This window comes from Oryctolagus cuniculus, chromosome 5 (genome assembly GCF_051225735.1).
Source record: "Oryctolagus cuniculus isolate XC-2025 breed Fujian yellow rabbit chromosome 5, ASM5122573v1, whole genome shotgun sequence".
Classification (NCBI taxonomy): domain Eukaryota; kingdom Metazoa; phylum Chordata; class Mammalia; order Lagomorpha; family Leporidae; genus Oryctolagus; species Oryctolagus cuniculus.
Window position 1 is genome coordinate 141819072 of NC_142871.1, and position 9327 is coordinate 141828398.

The 9327-nt window shown below is 37.4% G+C and overlaps 1 long non-coding RNA gene across 1 annotated transcript in view; it reads right to left on the reverse strand.

Moving 5' to 3' along the window:
• LOC149126755 (uncharacterized) overlaps window positions 1-5727 on the reverse strand; it is a 41302-nt gene extending 35575 nt beyond the window's left edge. Inside the window, exon 1 of the long non-coding RNA XR_016233475.1 lies at window positions 5386-5727. This is a non-coding gene — a long non-coding RNA (uncharacterized LOC149126755). The remainder of the gene's footprint in view (window positions 1-5385) is intronic.
• Window positions 5728-9327: the final 3600 nt, after the last annotated feature.

Below are 9327 nucleotides of genomic sequence, written 5' to 3' on the forward strand. Positions count from 1 at the left end.
TCCTTAAGTGAAGTAAGACTGGCATAGGAAGAAATAAATGTCACATGTTCTCTGATATATGGGTTTCTAAAAATGGTGGATATAAATATAAATGTTTTAATTAGGATGGGAAGATTCATTACTGAAGATATTGGGTGGTAGGATAACAGATATAGAAACAGAGTTAGAAAGAACGAACCACTTGCAGTGTTCCATAATATAGTGTTGTGACTTTAGTTCATGATAAGATACACTGTATAAGAAGAAATTGGAATGGAGGAGCTTGTAGGCCTTAAACACAAAGTAAGCAAGGAAAATCCTCATTTTCTAGATTGATTAAATTATGTTGTGTGCGTACCCAAATGTTGCACTGTATCCTGTAATAATATACAAGTAGTGTTAATCAAAGACTGAGCAAAATTTTAAAAATCAGAAATGTCTCTATATTCTATCAATGAACTATCTGCAATATGTGATTAACCAAACTACAGCATTTGCAAAGCATAAGAAAGTAATAAGACAATAATCTCCAGTCCTGCTAAGGATTATTTAAATAATCTTAAAATTTAAAAATCAAGGTTGTCTTTCCCATTGAACTTTCTGCTCATCCCTTACATGACTTTCTGATATATTTTTTCTTTTTTTAAAACTTTTATTTAATGAAGATAAATTTCCAAAGTACAGCTTATGGATTGCAATGGCTTCCCCCCATAACGTCCCGCCCACCCGCAACCCTCCCCTTTCCCACTCCCTCTCCCCTTCCATTCACATCAAGATTCATTTTCAATTCCCTTTATATACAGAAGATCAGTTTAGCATACATTAAGTAAAGATTTCAACAGTTTGATCCCACACAGAAACATAAAGTGAAAAATACTGTTTGTGTACTAGTTATAGCATTAAATCTCAATGTACAGCACACTAAGGACAAAGATCCTACATGAGGAGTAAGTGCACAGTGACTCCTGTTGTTGACTTAACAAATTGACACTCTTGTTTATGGCCTCAGTAATCACCCTAGGCTCTTGTCATGAGCTGCCAAGGCTATGGAAGCTGATCATATTTAGACAAGGCCATGGTAAAAGTGCAAGTTCTCTCCTCCCTTCAGAGAAAGGTACTTCCTACTTTGATGACCTGATCTCACTCACGGAAATCTTTCATTTAGGTTTTTTTTTTCTTTTTTCCAGAGTGTCTTGGCTTTCCATGCCCAAAATACTCTCATTCCTGTTAGGAATTTGGAAAACATTATGCTGAGTGAAATAAGCCAATCCCAAAGGGACAAATACTACTTATTCTCCTTGATAGGTGACAACTAACTGAGCACCAAAAAGGAAACCTGTTAAAGTGAAATGAACACTATGAGAAACGGAGACTTGATCAGTCCTCACCCTGACTGTTGATGAGCACCTTAATATGTTATGCCTCTTAGTATTTTTTTTGTTTGTTCTACTTAATACTTTTGGTTGAATACTGTAATCAATACACAATTCTTCTTATGTGCAGAAACTTAACTGAAAAGTGATCGCTCTTAAATATAAGAGTGGGAATAAGAGAGGAATGAGATGAGCAATTCGGGACATGCTCAAGCTGACTTACCTCAAACTGTAGAGTTAGAAACATACCAGGGGATTCCAATTCAATCCCCTCTAGGTGGCATGTACCAATGCCATCTCACTAGTCCCAGTGATCAATTTCTGTTCACTATTGATCATAATGATAGGACTAAGAACCAAAGGGATCACATAAACAAGAATAGTGTCTGCAAATACTAGCTGATAGAATAAAAAAGGGAGAGAATGATCCAACATGGGAAGTGAGATACACAGCAGACCCGTAGAATGGCAGATGTCCTAAACAGCACTCTGGCCTCAGGATCAGCCCTTAAGGCATGCAGATCCAGCTGAAAAGCCCATGAGAGTATTTCAGACTTTCTGATATTCTACGAATGCCAATGTTGCAAAGCTAAACTTGAACCTAAATGGAAGAATAGTTGTAAGGTTTTAATATGTATGTATTTACTTGAAAGGAGGAGGGACGGTAGTGGATAGATCTTCCATCCACTAGTTCACTTGTCAATGTTTGCAAAACCTGGGACTGGTTCCAGTTTAATCTAGGAGCCAAGAACACCTTTTGTATCTCCAATGTAGGCAGAAGGTACATGAGTACTTAAGACATCATCAAATGCCCCTCAGATACATTTTAGCAAGAATTTGGATTGGCGGTGGGGAAGGGCCAGGACCTGAATGAGGAAGATAAATATGAGATGAGGGCATCCCAAGTCGTGGCTTAACTCACTGCTCATGACCCCATCCCTTTATACTGTTTCATTCATTCTTAATACTGTTGTCAAATTACAGGCATGATGTTCAACCTTGGATCCATGGATTTCAGTTTAAAAAAAGGCTTAGGGGAACTGTTAAGATTAATAAAACTGTATGCCACAATTGAGGACCCAGGTGCATTTCCTGATTCTGATCCTAACTCCAGCTTCCAATTAAAGCAGACCCTTGGAAGTCATGATGATGTCTCAAGATATGCGGTTTGTGCCACCCACATGGAAAACCTGAAGTGAGTTACCTGCTTTCAGGTTTAGATCTGATCCCTCCCTGGAAGATGTGAGCATTTGGGAAGTGAACTTGTGAATAGGAGCTCTTTCTCTCATTCATTGTCTCTTGTTTTCTATCAAGTAAATTAGAAAATAATTCATCAGACATAAAGAGCAACATAGTCTTGGAAGTCATCCAAGTAAAGACAAGCCTGAAAGCAAATGGAGGTATAGCAAAATATTTATATTCTTTATTCCAATGTAACCTAACAGATAATAGTATCATTTTAATAAAACTTAACAATGAACAGTGTTGTTACAGTTTCTGATCATTAAAAATAATGACAGAAATTATATAAACGATAGGAGTAAAGAGTTGAGAACATTCTTTCATACGATATCTGAGCTTCCAAAGAAATAGTGTTCCAAATCAATTTTATGTGCTAAATACATTACATTTTTGTCAACTTAAGATACACACATACAGATAACAAAAGTAAAATTGAATGAAGATATAAAATGATTAAATAGAAACTATGCAGAAACATGGTCCATTATAACACCATTACATTGAAACCTGGAAAAGCAATATGCACTTCGGGTTAATCAGGATTTGTGTCAGAAAATTTAAAAGCGTTACACAGTGAGATAAGCAGATAATTTTCTATGAGGATAGCACAGTGTTCCATATCAGTGTTAATAGATAGAGCATCAGAATATTTAAGAAAAATGCTTACAAAACTGCAAGGATTGCCCAGTGTTTATCAGAAAAAATAAATACAATGGTATAAATACCCAACCAGGGGTAATTAATAGTTATCCATATGTCATTGTGCAGATACATCAGCTAACACTAGATGGAGAAAATAAATAAATAAGGTCACTTCAAGTGTTGAAAAAGCACAAAAATCAGTATATATGGAAGAAAAGATAGACAATCCATTTTAACTATCCATATTTCCTACAGAAGCACATTCTATACACAATCTATAACATGACAGCATTTTACCATAATGTAACAAAAAAGGCCAAGAATTAGCAGATGAGGAACAAAAATCAAGAAAGATATTGTCACAAATACCAAACAAAGCTAGCAAAACTCATGGTTTAGAGAAACAGAAAGTAAGCAAACAAAAACATCAAAGAACCAGGACTTTCCTCTTGGGGGCAGAAGTAGAAGAGATTGGGAAAATACCTGAACTGACCAAAGCCCCTATATTTTCCTGAATATTGGTTCTATGGGTGTTAACATTCTTATTCAAATTTAGCAGAAAACAAAGATGTGAACAATTTGTCTTCCTTTCAGGTTTTATTACTGTATATTAGGGATCTATGCAAGAGTATATATGTCTAACATGAAATCATGGCACATAATTTCTAAACTGGTGTACTAAGTGCAATTAAAAGGAAACAACCTATTTATCCCACAGTATCAAGGGACACCAAACTCAGGTTCCCAGACTTTGGGGATCACTCGCAGGAGATGCAGACTAAGGGGATTCACTCTCAGGAACTGAGTAAGGCAAACCTCAGCAGCCAGAACATTTAATTCTGAGGGTTCCACACTTCTTACTTTTCCCTCCCAACAGTTTGCATTGGCTCCCTCCTCCAAGGTCTTAATTCTCACCAGAAATCAAACACTTAAAATCAGTTTAAGTCTGTGACCTGTGCAGTCATTTTCGTCATCACTAACACCAAATGTGTGTTGTTTGCTTAATATCAAACAACACATCTATAACACCTATGACTTACCAACAGTTCAATTCTGACAATATATAGAGTTAGTAGACATAATGGATTAAGAGCTTAGCCTAAACACATCCCAGGCATACACCAATGAAAAGCATGTATTTGATTTTCTGGCTCCAGTCAAAATTATGAAGTTATCCAGAGATCCCCTCTAAATCTACCTTATTTGCATGAGCTTAGCAATGGCCTGAAATTTATGTATTAGACAGAATCATAGCCACTCGTATTGCCTATGAAATATGAGTCTTAAAATCAAAGGTACAGGCATTGAGGAGAAAAGAATTTTTTCTTTTACCAGTCACAAATGAACTCCCAAATTTATAAACCATTTTATAGCCAGCAGAATCTGATCTTCTGAGATATTCTCAAATGCTACAAGCTATCATTTGACTAAACCAAATTTGGATGCATAATGAAAGTACTGTGTGTTCAACAGTTAATTTGATTCTCAGTTCTCACACCAGTGAGCTTGGGGTTGGGGAGTGAAGAATGATTGGCCTTTACAAAGATTTTACTCTCCACACAAGGGTGTGAAGGCATTTAATCCCAATTAGGAGAGATTAATCATTGGGAACAGGTGGGACCCTAATGAAGTGATTAGGCTAAATCAATTCATGTGATTATTGAGTGACTGCTTATTCCCAGGTGTGTGCCATAGAAACTACTTCATATTTGAACCTCTTGCAATTGCATTATTTGGTCATGCGGTCTCTGTGCCACCCAAACCTCTGCCAACAAGATGACCATCAACAGATACTGCCCTCCGAACTTGGACCCCAACCATGAGACAAATACCATTTCTTTCTAAATTACCGAGTCTGTACTATTCTGTTATTAGCATCAAACAAAATCTGACTCAGAACCTAGGAAGAGCTGTGCTGACAGGACTGAATTGTAAGCTAGTGACCTCGTTTCTCAACAAAGGATATCAGATCACCTGTGGAAGTTCATGTCTCCATGTGGATTCTGTAATCATCATCAATTTGGAAAGCTGTGAGGCCCCAGGGTTCACACAAACCATTTTCCTTTAGACACAGGACAGGACACCAGGGTCCTGGCTACTGGCCCAGCTCATCTCCTGTGACCATAGAATACTGGTCTCTGACACTCACCACTTTCCAGCTTCCAACGAGTCCCAGCATCCTCCTGAGGGCTTCTGAGTGTGGTGAGGGAAGTTCACAGAGCAGCAGTGGATGAAACACCTGAGACCTCTCTCAGGAACAAACCCAGAAAGCCTAACATTGGGATACCAGAAAAGAAGATGCTGTGTGGTTCAGCAGTGTTGCCTTTGAACACCTGATTTTAAAGTCTGCCCTAACAATGAGCATGCATAACGTCAGAGAACCCACAACCAATCCAAATACTCCTAGCATGAGGGCCATAGCTTGGGGTTGTGGCAGGTGAGGGAAGAGAGGAACTCTGCTTGGTCTCAGGTCTGAAACTGCCGCATCTTTGCAGCTTGATCCTCCCAACAGCAGGGGCTGCTCTCACCTCCCTGATGATCATGACATCAGAGCACTGTCCCTCCCTCCTTTTTCCAGGACCCTATTAAAATCTTGTGACCCTTGGACTTTTAATAATGGTCTCATGTGTAACAGAGTGCTGAATCTTTCCGGTATTCTCGGTCTTTATATTATTTATATTCTTGGCTCTTTTTTAACGTCATTTGACTTTAAAAAAAAAATTGACTCCAGGACTATTTTAAGATACTAAAAAATACATTACATAGATTGACCTCTCTTTCTCTTGTTTCTCTTACAGATATTCACTTGTAGTTCTGTATTCTGTAATTTAATATTGTTGTCAGTTTCATTCTTACTGGCATGTCCTAACACATTGGGTTTATATATTGATCTTATACACAGTAATCCTGCATAATTCTCTGGTCAGTTTTTATTTGTTTTGAATTTTATGGGATTATCTCTGTATATAATAGTTTAATTAACATTTATTGATGGTTTTGCTGCTCAAAAGCATATCCTTATACATAAAATTTTCTGCTTTTTAAATCTGCACATCTAGGACACTGTTGAAGACAGAAAATAAAAGGAGAGCGGCTTGTACAGCTGTGTTCCAAGGGAAATAGCTTTCATTGTTCTATGACAATTATGCTTTATATTATAGGTGCATTGCAGCCCATCTTAGTTATAATAAGTAATAACTATTTTTACTGCTTTACTCACAGTTTATTTTTGTGATTAGATGCTTAATTTTATTCAAAACTTTTCATCTTTTAATTGAAGTTACCATGTGATTTTTTGTGTTTCTCTTCCACATGAATTATTTACATGATTTATTTTGAAATGTTAAACACCTTGGCATCTTTGACTCTATCTTGCTTTTTATTGATCTCTTGTGATTTCATATTTTGCTTTATATTAACATTTTGCTTAAAATATTTGTACCTCTTTTTATAAAGATATGTTCTTTAAGTTCCTTTTTAATTCATGTTTTGATCTGACTGTGGCATTAGTGTAATACTGTATTCAGAAAAGAAATTAAATCATATTCCCTATTTATTGCCACTTTTCATGAATCTGGGAAATTGAGGAGTGTTTTACTGCCTTGAGTATGAGGGAAATTCTACAAATCTAGGCCAGAAATTTTGCTTTTCAAATTTGTTCATTGGTTATTTTGATTTTTCAAACACTGAGTCAACTTATTTTGTTTATATAGCAGATTCCTATGTTATTGAAGATTTTTAATAAATTTATTTCATAACGTGGTGGCTCTGGGTTTAAGTTTTTTAAAAAAACATTTCTATGCATTTCAGAATATTCTTTAACTGTGTTGCTAAACTTTATTAATTTGGTCAAGAACAATGCTGTTTGGATTTCTGTCACTGGTTATCTGTGTTACATATTTTTACTTTTTCTTAAGATTATATTAGTCTTTATTAATTCTACTCATTTTATAAAAAATATTAATTTATTTGAGAGGAAGAGTTACAGAGAAGCAGAGGCAGAGAGAGAGATGTATTCCATCCAAGATTTACTCCCCAAATGGCTGAAATGACCAGAGCTGGGCAAACCTGAAACCAGGAGTCAGGAGCCTCTTCTGGAACTCACATGTGGGTACAGGGGCCCAAGGACATGGGCCATCTTCTACTGCTTTTCCAGGCCATAGAAGAGAGCTGTATTGGAAGTGGAGCAGTTGGGACTTGAACTGGCACGCATATTGGGTGCCAACACTGCAGGCGGCAGTTTTACCTGATACACCACAGTGCCAACCGTCTGCTCATATGTTTTAAAAACACTTTTCCTTTATTATTTGTTTCTGTTGTACAGTCTTACTAAAGGCATTATATTGATGATATTCTCCATTTTCACTCTCCTATATTGCTGTATAGTTCATCTTAGATCTTAAGAAGGATGTCACGATGATTAGATCTCTGTCTTCTCACATAATATCTTGAGCCTATAAATATATCTGTGCACTGATTTATATGACATCTCCTCTATTTCTTTCTGTGTTTGCCAATCCTCCATCACTCTGCCAACTATTTGCCTCATGATGTCTCAAGCCCTATGTGCCTTCCAGCTATGCCAGACTTTATGTATCTCTGATCTTGCCCCTGAAACCATATATTATCAGCAATTTTACCATTTCATGTGACTGGGTCTGATGTTCATCCTTGTAATCTTGCATTTAAAAATCTTTGACATCCAAGCCTGCTCTTAGTAGCCTATCCTTGTGCCTGCAGCAAGGGCTGGCTTCAGGGTCTCCATCCCTTTTGTTTACATCATGTCTTTCCTCAAGTGGCTCCTACTGTGCTTGCATCTTATGCCAGTCCTCATGAGTTTCCAGCTCCTCTGCATGTAGCCATTATCTTTCCCTCACATGCTGACCTCCTGATTCATACAGCCCATGTCAGGGCACCTGTGTCTCCATTCCTTTATACATATTGACTTCACTCCTAATTCCTGGTTATTGCTGCATTCCTCTAAAGAAGTCTAAAATTCCCAATTTGTTTCCAATATTTGTCTCACTGTTGCAAATATATTGAGAATTACTGCTTGGCCTGAAAGTCGGTTGGTGGACAATCAGTTGAGAAATCACACAGATATTCGCTATCATTACAGCTGCAGTGTCCTTTCAGATTTTTCAAAACAAAATGCTAATGTTACACACAAATGACATAAGCATGAACAATGACTGCCCTGCAACAAGGAAACAGAAACCACTCATTACTGAATGAGACAACTGTGCAGAATAGATATTCAAAATATAACCTATTTAAATACTGGATTTTGAATATAAGTATATATTTGACCCTCAGGTCAAACCAAATCTCCTGGCTCTGATGTCTAATAGCCCCTGAAATTAGGCTCTCACTATCAAACTGCCCTGGAAAATCCCCAAGCACAAGCATCCAAGAAGCATTCACAGCAGCAGCTTCCTGCCACACTACTGAGTGTACCACCATGTGATGTTCTCCCTGACTTCCCTTTATCCATTATCCACCGGCTGGTACCCAATCTGGCCATCCACAACAAAAGCAGAATACTCTTGTCTAAATATGATCAGAGTCAGTGAACTCAGGGGGCTTCCATAGCCTTGGCAGCTCATGACAAGAGCCTAGGGTGATTACTGAGGCCATAAACAAGAGTGTCAATTTGTTAAGTCAACAACAGGAGTCACTGTGCACTTACTCCTCATGTAGGATCTTTGTCCTTAGTGTGCTGTACATTGAGATTTAATGCTATAACTAGTACTCAAACAGTATTTTTCACTTTATGTTTCTGTGTGGGAGCAAACTGTTGAAATCTTTACTTAATGTATGCTAAACTGATCTTCTGTATATAAAGAGAAATGAAAATGAATCTTGATGTGAATGGAAGGGGACAGGGAGTGGGAAAGGGGAGGGTTGCAGGTGGGAGAGACGTTATCGGGGGAAGCCATTGTAATCCATAAGCTGTACTTTGGAAATTTATATTCATTAAATAAAAGTTAAAAAAAAAGTTTCAACACAGTAATCAACCTCACATAATATTCTTATGTTCCCACCTGTCAGGAGAACCTGCTGTCACTGGTAGGGACTCACTGGTCTGGAA